This window comes from Pistacia vera, unplaced genomic scaffold (genome assembly GCF_008641045.1).
Source record: "Pistacia vera cultivar Batoury unplaced genomic scaffold, PisVer_v2 Contig656, whole genome shotgun sequence".
Lineage (NCBI taxonomy): Eukaryota > Viridiplantae > Streptophyta > Magnoliopsida > Sapindales > Anacardiaceae > Pistacia > Pistacia vera.
In genome coordinates, this window is record NW_022196508.1 from 1,054,861 (window position 1) to 1,071,913 (window position 17,053).

Genomic DNA, 17,053 nt, shown 5'->3' on the forward strand with positions numbered 1-17,053 from the left:
AAATAAAGTCACTTTTATGACTCTAACAATATGGTTTTTGATCTATTGAATCATTCTGCACTATGTACTTCTTCATTAATGGTGACAATGAACATGTTGGCTATTCTTAGTAATTCAAGTTATATATATATATATATATATATATATATATATAGCAGTTCATGTTTGTCTGTTTTCAATTTTTATTTTGGCAGGTGGGACCTCAACTACTATTCAAATCAAAGTATGGTTTTTGATCCAATAAATCATACTGCATCAATTACCTCTTCAATGGTGAGTATTCACGACTCATAGTATTTTTTAAATCAACTTATGTATGGATGTAGTACATGAATAACAGATTCATAGTGGACTAATGCTTATTTGTTGATATTTCTCATTCATAGCAGGTAGAATCTCAACTACTATCAAATCAGAATTTGGTTTCTAATTATTCAAGAAATCATTTGTGCCAAACACTTCTTCCATGGTATGAGGATGAACATGCTCCCTTATGATAGTTTTTAGTATTAACTTTGTTGAAGATCATGAAGGCAGCGTGAAGAGAAAACATATTTGGGGAAAAACATTCTTGGTTATTATTTCATTGAACGAAGTTTATATACATTTGACCAAATTACTCTAGTTAACAACTAACTAGATTTATTATTACAGCCACTAACCAACTAACAAAACTAACTAGCAAGTTGCTCTGCTGAAGGAATATAAGCAGTGCGAATGAGACCAATTTTAAGTCGCTCTCGGACAATATGGCAGTCAATGTCAATATGCTTAGTCCTCTCATGGAACATGGGATTGAAATTAGTGTGATTGGCTGCTTGGTTATCACAATGAAGAGTAACAGGTAACAACTTGGAGAAACCAAGTTCTTTGAGAAGTTGCACTAACCTAATAACCTCATAGATTGTTAAAGCCATAGTTCGGTATTCTGCCTCAGAAGAGGACTCTTAGATTTCCTGGAAATAAAAAAAGAACCAAGGAAAATATAGTAACCAGTAACTAACTTCCTTGTCATGAGACAAAAAGCCCAATCAGAATCACTGTAAGCTAATAAAGACACAAAATTGGCAGTAGAGAAATATAAACCCAAACCTTGAGTAGACTTTACATACTTCACCACTATAAGGGCAGTAGCCATATGAGATTGCTTAGGCGTATGCATAAACTAACTCAAGAGATTGACTGAGTAACTCAGGTTAGGTTGAGTCATGCATAGATATAATAGTTTGCCACCAATCTTTGATAAACACTAGGGTCAGGAATAAAAGAATCATGGCCAGTAGGGAAAAGCTCATCATAAGCAGAAGAAGTTAACTTCAAATTGGAGTCCACAGGTACAATAGAAGGCTTGGAACCAAAGAGGCCTAATTCTGAAATGAGCTCCAAAGCATACTTCCTTTGACAAACGCTGAACCCTTTAGATGATCTAGCCATCTCAAACCCCAAAAAATATTCCAACAACCCTTGGTCTTTTAGCCAAAAATGAGAGTGTAGCAGCTGCTTTGTGTGATGAATCATGGCAAAATTATTTCCAATGATGACAATATCATCCACATAAACCAATAACATGACAATATAAGACTGATCTTTTCTAATAAACAAAGAGTAATTAGACTTAGATTGTTGGAAACCTCCATCCAAAAGAGCTATGGTAAGTTTATGATTCTAGGCTCTAGAAGCTTGTTTCAAACCATAAAGAGATTTATGAAGTTTGCAAACAATATCTTGCCCCCCTTGCTACCCCTACTTATTAAACCCCTAAGGTAAGGTCATATAGATCTCTTCCTACAAATCACCATGTAAGAATGCATTATCTACATCCATTTGATAAAGGGGCAAATTGTGCATGGAGGCTAAAGTCAAAATGGTTCTAATAGTGACCATTTTGATGACAGGGGAGAATGTCTCGGTATAGTCAATTCCTGCTTACCGGGTATATCCTTTGGCAACTTAACATGCCTTGTATCTGTCCAAAGAAGCATTAGCTTTGTATTTAAGTTTATAAACCCATTTACAACCTATGGGAATCTTTCCCAGAGGCAATGATACTAAGGACCAAGTGTGATTTAGCTCTAAAGCTTGTATTTCCTTTTGGATGGTAGCCACCCAATGCTAGTCCTTAGAGGCTTGAGAAAAGCTAGTTGGTTCAAATGCGAGGTTAGACAGAAAAGCTTTATAGGAAGGTGAGACAGTATCATATGAAACAAAATTGGAAATGGGATATTGAATAAGGTTAGCTGAAGAAGAATGAGAAATTGAGGGACATGTAAAGTCTGAAGTCAAAACAGGGGGTTTAGTAGGTCTATTGGATCTCTTTAGAGAAAGAGTAGAAGCAATCGGATCAAGAGAAGAGGGTGTCGAAATAGGCTGAGCAAAAGAAGAAATATTGGGAGATGTTGGTGGTATTGTAGAGACAGAAGAGTTTGGAGTCTGGACAGCTGGTAAAACATCATCTGAAGTGGGAATAGAAGGTGGCTGATCTGAATCTAATTCAAGGAAATTAGAGTCAATAGGAAAAGGAACTTGTGAAGGTTTATGCCAAGTGAAAGGGAATATGTTTTCATAAAAAATAACATCCCTTGTGATTCTCACAAAATGAGAAGAAAGGTTATAAAGTATAACCCTTTTTAGGTTAAAGAATAACCCAAAAAAACAGAAGGGACAGATCTAGGGGACAACTTATCCTTAGAAGGTAAAAAGGTTGCATATGCCAAGGAGCCAAATACCTTTAAATGATCCAATGAAGAAGGTTTTGCAAAAAAAATTTCAAAAGGTGATAAACCTTTAAGAACTGATGTGGGAAATCTATTAATAAGATAAACAACAATTTGCACACAACAAGCCCAAAAATGAGTAGGAATATGAGACTGAAATTTTAAGGCCCTAGCAATTTCGAAATGTGCATATGTTTCCTCTTAATAATGCCATTTTGTTGAGGAGAATAAGCACAAGAACTTTGGTGAATGATACCCTTGCTTCATAGCATATCATGACAACTCTTATTAAAAAACTCTAGACCATTATCGGTCCTAATGCACTTTGGAGTTAATTGATACTGTGTGTTGACCATTTGAAGAAACTATTTGATGGTGTGAAAAGTATCAGATTTAAACTGCATGAGGAATAACCAAGTGACCCTAGAATGATCATATACTATGGTAAGGAAGTACCTAGCATTACCATGAGTTGGTGTCTTATATGGACCCCAAACATCCAAGTGCAACAAATGAAAAATATGTTGAGATTGTGAACTACTATGAGGAAAAGAGAGTCTAGTCTATTTTGGTAAAGGACAAACAGTACAATGAGGAGGATGAGAAATATTCAATTTATGTGCATAAGTTGCAACACAGAATATGGGACATGACCTAATCTTTGATGCCACAATTCAAGACTAGTAGATGTAGACGCTACCATAATAGAAACGTGAACTTTATTCAATTGTAAAACATAATTTACATTGTTTTGAGAATATGAAAAATTGCAAACAACCTTATTTAACATTCCAAAATGTGACAATGCTGATGAAATTATCGAAGTTGAAATTGGATCAAAAAAGTATAGGCCTTGACTATGCTTACCAATCCCCTTCAATTTGCCATTGCAAAGATCCTGAATTAAATAAAAATGAGGATAAGAAACAATAGAACAATGATTAGAGGCAGTAAATTTTGAAACAGAAAGTAAATTGTGTTTGAAATCTGGGGCATGTAAGACCTTAGATAGACGAATACCATTGTCTAGATCAATAAACCCAACATGCCTAATGTAAGTTTTAGTACCATTTGGTAAGCCTACAAGGTATTTAGAAGACTGTTCTATGGCAATAAGGGATGTTAGGACAGAATAATTTGATGTCATATGATCGGTTGCCCCTATGTCTATAATCCAGCTATTATTGTCAAAGTAAGAGAACAAAGTAGTAAATGTACCTGCAAGATTAGTAGTTGGTGGAGTCGTATTTTCCTTTCCTAATAATTAGAGGATCTGGTTGTTTTACTCAGTAGTTAACATTAGACCAACCAACGCAGCAAAATTTCCAACATCTGAAGCTTCATTCTTAGTAAGAACTTGATTAGCAGAAACTCTAGTTTTGCAATTGGACTTGCCGTTTGTGAGCTGATAATCGGCTAGATAGCTATTCAAATTATAGCAACTCTCTCATTTGTGGCCAAGTAAGTGACAGTAATCACATTCAATATAAGGCTTCTTGCCTTTATAGTTTTGCCCCTGATTCTGACCTTTTCCAGTGTTGTGAGCATAAAGTGTCATAGTTACGTCAGAATTGATGTTCATCCCAGTCAAGATTCTCTAACTCTCATCTTGATGAACCATAGAATATGCTTGTTTCATTGTTGGAAGAGGATTCATGAGCAAAATCTGGCTTCGAAACATGGAATATGATTTATTCAGTCCCATTAAAAATTGCATCAACTTTTGCTGGTTAAGATGTTCAAGATTTGCCTTTGCAGAAGCACTATCTAGAGCTGACAAGCTGATCAAAGAACCAAGTTCATCCCAAAACGATTTTAGCTTATTATAGTAGGTTGCTACTGTGTTTGTACCTTGTGTAAGGTTAACAATTTCACGATGGATACCAAACACTTTGGTTCCATTAACTTTGTGAAATTGCTCTTTTAAGTCTTGACACATCTAAGCAACGCTAGTTGAGTAAACAAGCCCACTGAATATCTCATTTGAGACAGAAATAAAAATCCAAGCAAGAACCAACGAATTGCACCTTTCCCATTGTGGAATTAATCGACAATGAATTGATGATTTTGTGCATGTTCCTTCAACAAACCCTAGCTTATTTTTTTTGCACATAAGGATATTGTCATTGCTCGACTCTAGATGCCATAATTCTGAGTAACTATGAGCTGCTCAGAGACCAAAATAGAACCTGGTGTGTCAGACAAGTGAACAAAGAGCAGTGAATTGGAATCAATTGAAGGAACGATTGATTCTTTAATTGAATTGGTCATGGCGATTGAACTGAAAATTTTAAATTTCGAGCTGAGAATGAAGAAATTGAAGAATTTTGAGCTTCTTTGAGCTTGACCAAAATGAAATTGAAGATTTTAACTGAGCAGANTGTCAAAGTAAGAGAACAAAGTAGTAAATGTACCTGCAAGATTAGTAGTTGGTGGAGTCGTATTTTCCTTTCCTAATAATTAGAGGATCTGGTTGTTTTACTCAGTAGTTAACATTAGACTAATCGCTCAGATAACAGGACTAGAAATTTGTGGGTCATCTCAATGGACCAGGCCACAGAATCACTCATCTAAGGACAGTACGGTGAGGGACAACCAACATTGAGACACCATACAAGTCACCAATCACATTAAAAAATATAATACTAACATGTGGTGGTAATCAAGTAAACACAGATAACTTATACCTCATTCGATCCGACACTGCTTGATGACGTCAATGCAGGGGCAAATACAGACAATGTCGACCAACTGGGTGTATGACGAACTCCAATTCTGGAAAAATGTCGAAACTTTCGCCTCTGCTTCAAGTAGTAATCAACCCTGCGACGTTGAGACAAATTATACTGACATCTGTGCATATGAGCGTAATTTGTTGTTACGATTAAAGAACGATGTCGAATCTACAGAAAAAATATAGCAGTTAGTGAAATCTGAAAAAAATATTTCTACTAATCCAATAATTTTTTACGCCAAAATTTATCCATTACATACAGAATGTTACATACAGAACATATGAAGCTGCACAATTTTTTGACGCTTGTGTTAAAAGGAAAAAAAAGTACTAACAATGACAAAATTAAAATAGAAATAAGTACAATTGCGTTGGGTGTCTTCACAGAAGCTAACTGGATTTGCAAAAGCCAACGGGTCTCTTTACAACAAATTTATAAACCTGAAAAAAAAAAAAAAATAGATTAAACTCATCTGCAAACTCCAGCACCAAACAAATTCACGCACACATCATACAGACAACACATTTACAAACCTGCAAAAAAAATAAAATTCAAAACAGTCATTTCCCTTCTCTGAATAAATTCACGCTACAACAGATTATAAATCTGCAACAAAAACAAAAAAAAAAACCAACAGATTAAACTCATTCGCAAACTCTAGCACCAAACAAATTCACACGCACATAATACAGACAACACATTTACAAACCTGCAAAAAAAATAAAATAATCCAAAACAGTCCTTTCTAGTTCACGTTGTTCCCTTCACGGAAATCAAATATTTTCGGTGACAGATTTGAGGGTTTGACGGGTTTGTGGCATAACGGTGAACAATCGGAGGGTTTGTGGCTTGACGGTGGGTATTCGTGGTGGTCTATCGATGGTTGCAGTGGGGCTATCACGATCGGATGGTTTGTGGCTTGACGGTGGGTATTCGTGGTGGTCTGTCTATGGTTGCAGTGGGGTTGTCATGATCAGATGGTTTGTGGCTTGACGTTGGGTATTCGTGGTGGTCCGTCAGTGGTTGCGATGAGGTTGTCATGATTGGATGGTTTATGGCTTGACGGTGGGTATTCGTGGTGGTCTGTCAGTGGTTGCGGTGGGGTTGTCACGATCGGATGGTTTGTGGCTTGACGGTGGGTATTCGTGGTGGTTCGTCGGTGGTTGCGGTGGGGTTGTCATGATCGGATGGTTTGTGGCTTGATGGTGGGTATTCGTGGTGGTTTGTTGGTGGTTGCGATGGGGTTGTCACGATCGGATGGTTTCTAGCTTGACGGTGACATATCTGAGTCGTCTGTCGGTGGTTACGGTGGGGTTGTCACAATCGGATGGTTTGTGGCTTGACAGTGACAGATCTGAGTCCTCCGTCAGTGGTTCCGATGGGGTTGTCATGATCCGATGGTTTGTGGCTTGACGGTGACAGATCTGAGTCGTCCATCGGTGGTTGCGGTGGGGTTGTCACGATCCTTTGGCTAATGTCTTTGTTTTGTATTTGTAGGTGGAAGATTATGTTAGAGAACAAGGATGGTTACTGAAATGGTGAAGCATTGAAGGTCGTAATGCAAAGTAACAATGGTGAAGCAATGAAGAAGCTGGTAATGCAAACTAAAATGGTGAAGTGAAGAAGTAGTGAAGAACCTGGTAATGCAAGCTGAAATGGTTATATGAAGAAGCAGTGAAGAACCTGGTAATACAAACTGAAATGGTGAAGTGAAGAAGCAGTGAAGAAGCTGGTAATGCAAACTGAAATTCTCAAGTGAAGAAGCTGGTAATGTAAACTGAAATNGGATAAATTAATGAATGGTTTGAAATTTTATACTACTTGCCACGGAAGTAGGCAGAAGGAAGTGGGAATGACAAATGGTGGGGTCACTTTACTCATTTAGTAAGCTGTTACTTTTCCCGATTTATTAAAATACATCAGTTTTAAGATCAGTATCAACTTGGAAAACAAATATACAAAGGAGAGGATCAGTAAAAACAGAGCGAAACTACAAAAAGCAGAAACTACTTCTCTGAGAAGGGGAGCCAGATACATTAATGAATGGTTTGAAATTTTAGACTACTTGCCATGGAAGTAGACAGAAGGAAGTGGGAATGACAGATGGTGGGAGTCACTTTACTCTTTTAGTTAGCTGTTACTTTTCATGATTTATCTTTATTAAAAAACAATGTTAATTACCTTGCCAACCATCACAAAAGGACAGAGAATAATTCATTTTCACACGTGTTTTGTATATCAAAAAGTGATGCTTTTTCCCTTTGCAGAGCAAATTCTTTCCTACAATTCCCACAAACCTAATTCTCACTGTGTTTCTAGAGTTTTCACATATATATCTGCAAGTGTAAAGCCCTAGATTTACTAGGTAAGTAGATACATATATCAATGTCGATTCAAATTCCAATATATTATGTTGTTAGAAATACCAGGTAATGTTAGGTGATAAATCCCCCTTTTTTTTTTTTTTTTTTTGGTGTTATACAGGGCTTTTCACATTTCATTTGCATGATTTTTTCTGGGCTTGGCTACTGGTTGAACCTCAACTACTACGAATGTTGTATGTTATAACTTCAAGCAGAGCCTAACTACTACAGATATGGTGAGGAGAAGCATTTACTGTGAAATTGTTTATAGTATATTTGTCTAAAATTTTAATGCTTCTGTATTTGCAATTCTTACTCCAGATGAAATCGGTGTTTGATATCAAGTCACATGAAGGCTAATATTTGAAATCATTGTTGCTTTAGGAACATATTTCGGACTAATGCTTAATGCTTCTTCACGAGTGATTCCTCAGGTGGAACCTCTGCCATTATCAAAATTTGATGCAATCAATGACTGTAATTGGCTATAGTCCGCAACTTTCTTTGCATGGCAGTCAGTCGCCAATGGATCCACACAGATATCCTCTCAGCAACCGTCGATTCACTGCTTGGGCAATGAGTTCTTGGAAGTGAGAAAAAAGCATCTTATGGGTAGTTCTCATTACAAATAGATAACTTCTGTTCAGACAATTAATTCTTGTTTCTCTATAATTCTTATTTCAGGTGGAATCTGAGTTACAATCAAATCACAGTTTGGTTTCTGATACAGGAAATTATTTTGCAACAAATACTTCTACCTTGGTAAGGAAGATCACGTGTCTTATGTAGTTTTTAGTATCAACTTATACATATGGTGCATGATAAACTTATTCTCGCTATTAATGCTTGTTGTCCATGATTCCTACTACAGGAAGAACCTCAACTACTCTCAAATCAAAATTTCTTTGATACGAGAAATTATGAATTTGCAGATAATACTTCTTCAATGGTGGGGATGCATGCATACCCTTATTAATGCTTCATGAACAAATTATATATTCTCACAATTAATATTAACGCTTGTTTGTCTATTCTTAATTCAGGAAGTAGAACCTCCACTACTATCAAATCACAATCTGTTTCATGATCCTTTTGCACCAATTACATCTTCAATGGTAAGGTTGTGCATGGCTTATGGTTGCTTTTAGTATCAACTTATGCATTCTGTCATCAAAAACCATATTCACACAAGTAATACTTGTTGGTCTATATATGATTCTTTACATTAGGTACAACCTCAACTACTATCAAATCACAATATGGAATTTGATCTAAGAAATCATTTTGTGCCAAATACTTCTTTAATGGTAAGGATAATTTTGTTTGGTATGAGCATATACATATATATGGTACATGAACATATTGTCACATATAAATCTAATGCTTGTTTGTATATGATTTTTACTTCAACCTCAGTTACTACCACATCAAAATTTGGATTCTTTAATGGTAAGGAAGAATATGCTGGTTGTTTTTAGTATTAATTTATAATTTTGCATGAAAAATATATTCACACAACTAATGCTTGTTTGTTTATATTTTTTACTTCAACAGGTGGGACATCAACTACTATCAAATCACAATATGGTTTTTGATCTAATGAATCATTATGCATTGTGTACTTCTTCAACGGTGAGGATGAACATGCTGGTTGTTCTTAGTAATTACAAGTTATATTTATGTATATAGGGTAAATGAAAAATATATTCACACAATTCATGTTAGTCTGGTTTTAATTTTTTCTTCGGCAAGTGGGACCTCAACTACTATCAAATGATCAAAATATGGTTTTTTATCCAATAAATCATTCTGCATCAATTACCTCTTTAACGGTGAGTATGCACGACTCGTAGTATTTTTTAAATCAACTTATATATGGATGTAGGTAGAATCTCAACTACTATCAAATCAGAATTTGGTTTTTGATCCAATGAATAATTCTGTACCATGTACTTCTTCAATGGTGAGTATGAACATGCTGGTTGTTTTTAGTAATAACAAGTTATATCTATTGTAAATGAAAAATATATTCACACAGTTCAAGTTTGTCCGTTTTCAAATTTTTTTTTTTCGGCAGGTGGGACCTCAACTACTATCAAATCAAAATATGGTTTTTGATCCAATAAATCATTATGCGCCAATTACCTCTTCAATGGTTAGTATGCACATGACTCATAGTAGCTTTTAAATCAACTTATATATGGATGTAGTGCATGAATGATAGATTCGCAATGGACTAATGCTTGTTTGTCAACGATGTTTTTCATTTACAGCAGGTAGAATCTCAACTACTGTCAAATCAGAATTTGGTTTCTGATTATTCAAGAAATTATTTATTGCCAAATACTTCTTCCATGGTATGAGGATGAACATGCTCCCTTATGATAGTTTTTAGTATTAACTTAATAAATATTTTCCATGACAAATGTATTTACACAACTAATATACTTGTTCATCTATATTCTTATTCCAGGTAGCACATGATCAGCTACTATCAAATCACAATTTCTTTTTTGATCCAAGAAATCATTTTGCGCCAAAATACTTGTTTAATGGTGAGGATAAGCATGTTGAGAAGGGAAGGTCAATGATATCTGGCCATTCATTGACAAATATATTGTATTAGTTGTATATTTGTTTAATTGCCTCTTATACTTAGACTACCTAGAATAGATTAGCATGATTGTAGGATATATTTGTTTAGTTGCCTTTTATACTTAGACTGCCTAGAATAGATTAGCATGATTGTAGGAAATCTCTTGTATAAAGCTACGTCTCCTAATTCAATAAAATTATTCAAAGGCAAATATTTTTTTTCTTCTTTACATGGTATCAGAGCAGAGAACAATACCCTAACTCTCTGCCTATGCCCCCTTTCTTTTGCCTTCTTTTTATCGCTGTTTCTCTTTTTCATGACAGAACAACAACCTTCGAATGGAGGCAAGCTTGATGCTGTCAATCTATATTTTCTTCACCATTCTGATCATCTAGGAATGGTGCTTGTTTCCAAGCCCCTCAATGAGGATAATTATTCGACATGGTGTAGAGCCATGGCAATTTCTTTGAACGCCAAATCTAAGTTAGGTTTCATAGACGGGACCACCACAATGCTGTCTGCCACAGCCAAACCAGACGACTATGCTTCGTGGAAAAAATGCAACGATATGATCCTCTCTTGGATTCTCAATTCACTTACGCTGGACCTTGCAGATAGTGTTATATTTTTTACCATCGCCCAGGAGGTATGGGAAGACCTTCAGGATCGTTTTTCTCAAAGCAATGCCCCTCGTATTTTTCAGATTGAAAGGGACATTGCTTGTCTTGCTCAAGATCAGATGACTGTTGCAGCTTATTACACAAGACTGAAAAAATTATGGGATGAACTAGGATCCTAGAATGACACCATTTGCTCTTGTGGGGCATACCATAAGAGACGCAGATTGATGCAATTTCTCATGGGACTCAATGAGTCATACAGTGCAATCCGAGGGAAAATTTTGTTTATGAATCCACTACCTGATGCTGCCAAGGCTTACTCTTCCATTGTACAAGAGGAGAAGCAGCAAAGCCTGGGGGTTGCACATGAGACGACAAAGAACTCAACCATGGTTGTTCAAAGGGCTGAACCGGTGGCTCTGGCTGTTTGACACGGACAAGGTTCTTCTTCTCGTTCCAACCCATCTAATCGAAAACCTTTGCATTGCTCTCTTATTGTGACCGTGACCATCATGTATGAGAAACATGTTGGAAGCTGAATGGGTACCCACTAGAACACCCTAAACATGCATCAAACAGGTCTAATAAAGGAAACACTCATTTCAAGCGCAACCATAGCCATCAATCTTCAGTCAACAATGTCAAGGAAAGTCCAACAATGCAAGAAGTGTCGTCGGTGACAAATGGGCTCTCTGATTTGCAAATCCAGAAAATCTTATCTATTATGTAGGGTAAAGGAACAACACAATCCGCCAATCCTAAAGCTAGTGCTGCTTCCTCAGGTTTGTTACAAACATTGTTGCGCCTCCATCAATTAATTATCGACAGTGGTGCCACAGACCATATTACTTCATCTCCAACTTTGCTTGTTAACAGCAGTAAGAACACCTTTTTGCCACCAGTTGCTACGCCAAGTGGAGAACAAGCTCTGATTACATCCATTCGGAATTTAACTTTGAATTCTGTTGTTACTTTAAAAAATGTGCTTGGTGTGCCATCTTTTAAGGTGGATTTAATGTCTGTGAGTTGAGTTACCAGAGATCTCAATTGTTTAGTAACCTTTTTTCCTCATTGGTGTATTTTGCAAGACTTGACAACGAGGACGACGATTGGTTTGGGTGAACAACGAGACGGACTTTATTACTTGGTTGCGTTAGCGTCAGAGAAGCCAAAACCTCAAACTCCATTCGCAGCAGCCACTTCTTGCCGTTCACCTAGTTCTCAGGTCACCTCCTCCACCTCTTTGTGGCATCGTCGATTAAGGCATTTGTCTTCCTCTAGATTAGATTTTATGGCAAAACATTTGTTAAATTTCCCTTTCAGTCTAATAATGCTTGTGATGTTTGTGCAATTGCAAAACAAAGTCGACTTCCATTCTCTGTTAGTTCAATTTCATATGTTAGACCTTTTGAATTAATTCATTGTGACATTTGAGGCCCTTATAAAATTGCCTCTCTTTCTGGTGTGAAATATTTTTTGACTATTGTGGATGATTATTCTAGATTCACATGGGTATTTTTTATGCACCACAAAAGTGAAACATAACATTTACTTGTCAATTTTTTCTCATTTGTCCAAACACAATTCCATGTTTCTATAGCTAGCATTTGGGTTGATAATGGTGGAGAATTCTTCTCTATGCGAGAATTTTTTAAACAAAAAGGGACCACTTACCAACATTCTTGTGTCTATACTCCTCAACAAAATGGGTTGTAGAGCGCAAGCATTGCCATATACTTGAGTCCACTAGAGTTTTCGTTTTCAAGCCTACCTTTCTTTACATTTTCGGGCAGAATGTGTTTCTACTGCTGTTCATATAATCAATCGTTTGCCCACACCACTCCTTTCTCGTAAACACCTTTTGAACGACTTTATGGTAAACTTCCTTCTTATTCACATATTCGAGTTTTTGGGTGCCTTGCCTATTCTACTGATGTGCATGTCCCCCATAAATTCGCTCCTCTAGCCAAACGATGTATTTTTCTCAGCTATCCAGTTGGTTAGAAAGCTTACAAGCTCTATGACCTTGCCACCCACAAAATGTTCACTAGCCGTGATGTTGTTTTTCATGAAACTATTTTTCCTTATGAGTTCATTCCATCCACTTCCTCAAATTCAGTCCATGTGATTCCTCTTTCTGTATCTGATCCTTCCCCACCAATCCAACAACCCTTTCCACCGGAACCAATTTCTCCTGCCCAACAACCCTCATTGCCAAATGCACCTACTAGTCCTCCTCCCGAACCCATTTTACGCCGCTCTCAAAGACCTTATCACCCTCCCATGGCTTTACGTGATTATGTCTGCAACCAAGTAACGTCTCTCAACCATTTGTCGCCTTTGTCATCAAGTCCACAAAAAGGTACGCGATATCCCATTTACAATTTTGTCTCTTATCATCATTACTCACCACAGCATTGCTCTTTTACTATTGCTGTCAGTCAAGATATTGAGCCTACATCTTTTACCGAAGCAGCTTCTCATTCACATTGGCAAGAAGCAATGCAATCTGAATTGGCTGCTTTAGAAGCTAACCACACTTGGTCTCTCACTTCTCTTCCTCTTGGTAAGAAGCCTATTGGTTGTCGTTGGGTTTATAAAATCAAACAACACTCGGATGGTACTATTGAGCATTTCAAAGCTCGTTTGGTTGCAAAAGGTTACACACAGCTGGAAGGTATAGATTACCATGACACTTTTTCTCCCACTGCTAAAATGATTACTATTCGTTGTTTATTGGCTTTAGCAGTTGCCCAAAATTGGTCTCTTCACCAACTTGATGTCAACAACACTTTTTCTTCATGGCGATCTCCATATAGAAATTTATATGTCTCCACCCCCTGGTCTTCGGTGACAGGGAGAGAATCTAGTGTATCACCTTCACAAGTCATTATATGGCTTAAAGCAAGCTTCCCGATAATGGTTTGCCAAGTTCTCTACAACTATCGAAGCTGCTGGCTTTGTTCAATCCAAAGAAGATTACTCATTATTCACATGCCGGAAAGGAAAATCTTTTACAGCTTTGTTGATATATGTTGACGACATTCTTATTACGGGTAATGATATCAATGCCATATTAGCTCTCAAGCAATTTCTACATAGTCATTTTCGGATTAAAGATTTGGGTGATTTGAAATATTTTCTGGGCATCAAAGTTTCTCGGTCGAAGAAAGGTATTTCCATCTCGCAACGAAAATATACTTTGGAAATTTTAAAAGATGGAGGATTTTTGGGTGCTAAACATGTGAACTTTCCCATGGAACAAAACATAAAGCTATCGGATTCAGGTGAATTGCTTAAAGATCCATCTCAGTATAGGCGACTTGTTGGACGCCTAATTTATTTGACTATTACCCGGTCGGATATCACCTATTCGGTCCATGTGTTAAGTAGATTCATTCATGCACCCCGGAGACCACACATGGAAGCCGCCTTGCGTGTATTGCGTTATTTGAAAAGCAGTCCAGGATAAGGTTTGTTTTTCCCTTCTCAAAATGATTTATCTTTGCGAGCTTTTTCTGATTCGGATTGGGCTGGTTGTCCAATATCTTGTAGATCCACTACGGGTTATTGTATTTTTCTAGGATCTTCTCTTATTTCCTGGAGGACAAAGAGGCAGAAAACCATATCTCTCTCCTCAGTAGAAGCCGAATATAGAGCCATGAGAGGTACATGCTGTGAATTATCCTGGCTACGCTCATTATTGAAAGATTTGAGAATATTGCATCCGAAGCCAGCATTGTTATATTGTGATAACACATCCGCCTTACATATAGCTACCAATCCCATTTTCCATGAAAGAACCAGACATATAGAGATGGATTGCCATTTTATTCGTGACAAAATACAAGATGGTTTAGTTGTAACCAAACATATTGCCTCAACAAATCAACTTGCGAATGTGTTCACCAAGCCATTGGAAAAGGAAGCTTTCTCAACTATGATACGCAAGTTGGGAGTTCTTGACATTCACTCTCCAACTTGAGGGGGAGTGTTGAGAAGGGAAGGTCAATGATATCTGACCATTCATTGACAAATATATTGTATTAGTTGTATATTTGTTTAATTGCCTTTTATACTTAGACTACCTAGAATAGATTAGCATGATTGTAGGATATATTTGTTTAGTTGCCTTTTATTCTTAGACTACCTAAAATAGATTAGCATGATTGTAGGAAATCTCTTGTATAAAGCTACGTCTCCTAATTCAATAAAATTATTCGAAGGCAAATATTTTTTTTCTTCTTTACAAAGCATGCGTACGTTATGGTAGATTTAGTATCAAGCTACACATATATATGGTGCATATATAAAAAAACTTATTTATACAACTAATGCTTGCTTTGTCCCCTCTTCCGTATTTTAGGCACATCCTCAAGTTGCAGAATTATTTGTGCAATTCACTGCACTATTAGGGCATTATTTGCTGAATGAGAGCTTAGTGTCCGCACCGTAGTGGCAAATTAATCCACAACAAGGATCATATTCCTCCTTGTACTCAAACGATGCCTTTGGTAAATAACTGTACTTCGTTGAGCTCTGAGTTTCATGGAGGGCTTGAAGATTCCTGGATTGCACAAGGGAGTTTCCAGGATAAACATCCTGAAGAAGCAACTGGGCAGGACTCTTCCAACTGATACAGACACTGATAACACCAACGCTTTCATGGATGAGCATTAATCTATGGACATTCTTCTTGATCTCAATTAAATTCTGCGGGAGAATATTATTATATTATTGTTGACATTTCAAGAATGGTGTACTCCTCTTTTACTTTTATATTAGTTGTGATGCTTGATTTTGGACGTCAACGACTCGCACGTGCAAAGTGCTAAGAGAGTCTTAGAAATTACACATGATGGATCCATGAGATTTGAATATGGAGCTGAGATTATATATGTTGCAGAAAACATAAATAATAGGTTAACAAGAGAGGTTTTTATAGTGGTTCGGATGCTTAAAAAGCGACTCCTACATCCACTGTTATTTTATTGATCTCTGACTATTTCTATGATATTGCCCATAAGGCATACAAAGATGAAGAAATACAGTGTTTACAGAGAGAAAGAACTGAGCTCAAATCTATGCTTAGCTCTCATATGCCCAGCCTCCCTTTTCAAGAAGAGAAGTGCCAATTTATACACCTTTGAGGTCAATGTAATGAGTGTTTTGCAAGTTGCCTTGACACATGGAAGGCTCTCGTCCATTCAACTCTTGAAATGAGATAGGGTTGGTATGAATATTTTTGAAGAGATATGGGCTTGGCAGCTAGTACAAAAAGACATTTATAGGGCTGACGTAAGCGTGACTTTTTAGGCATAATATTAGTGTTCTGTAATCGCTTGAGAATAACGACTCCTATCTTTTTGGGCCTATTTTTTCAAAATATTGAAAACTCTACTTGTCATAATCTTGTTATAATCTATTTCTATTCCAGATACTTCTGGAGCACGTTTGATGGGAATGAATGCTTGTTTAAATTAAAGAACTAACAATGAAATATTTCTCATTAACTGATCAACCTGTAAAGATCAATATCAACTAAAATTTAAATCCTAGTATCAACACGTACGTGCTCCTAAAGAATCATTTGAATGTTAAAATATATTTATATATTCTTATACTATGGTATGAATACATTAAACATATAAGTATAATATTATATATATGTATTATATAATATGGGTATTGGTTTAATAATAATAAAGTGTCAAGGGCAACATGGTTTTTTGAGGGAGATACCTTGATGGAAGGCGTATTGCAGTTCAATTCTGTGATTAGAAATGAGTCCTTTCTCTATTCTATATACACGACAGATTATAGTTTTCTATTCCATCAAGAACCACTATCTTCATTGAAGGAATTAAAGGAGATAAACATCGTTTAAAGGAGATTCAAGTGCAAATCACGACAAGTTTAAGAATATTCATGGATCAAGGTATGTATTAATTATCCTATTACATCATTATTGTGGAAATCATTAAGTTCAAGTGCCTAAGATTTATATTTATGCGCAATTAGAGTA

At 36.5% G+C, this 17,053-nt stretch overlaps 1 long non-coding RNA gene and 1 pseudogene across 1 annotated transcript; both read left to right on the forward strand.

Annotated features, from left to right (window-relative positions):
* Positions 1-250: 250 nt before the first annotated feature.
* LOC116112212 lies at positions 251-9,944 on the forward strand. The gene is made up of 4 exons (XR_004125185.1): positions 251-273; positions 387-389; positions 9,698-9,775; positions 9,890-9,944. It is a non-coding gene; the product is annotated as an uncharacterized LOC116112212 (long non-coding RNA).
* A 780-nt stretch (positions 9,945-10,724) lies between these two features.
* On the forward strand, positions 10,725-15,013 carry LOC116112120 (annotated as a pseudogene).
* Positions 15,014-17,053: the final 2,040 nt, after the last annotated feature.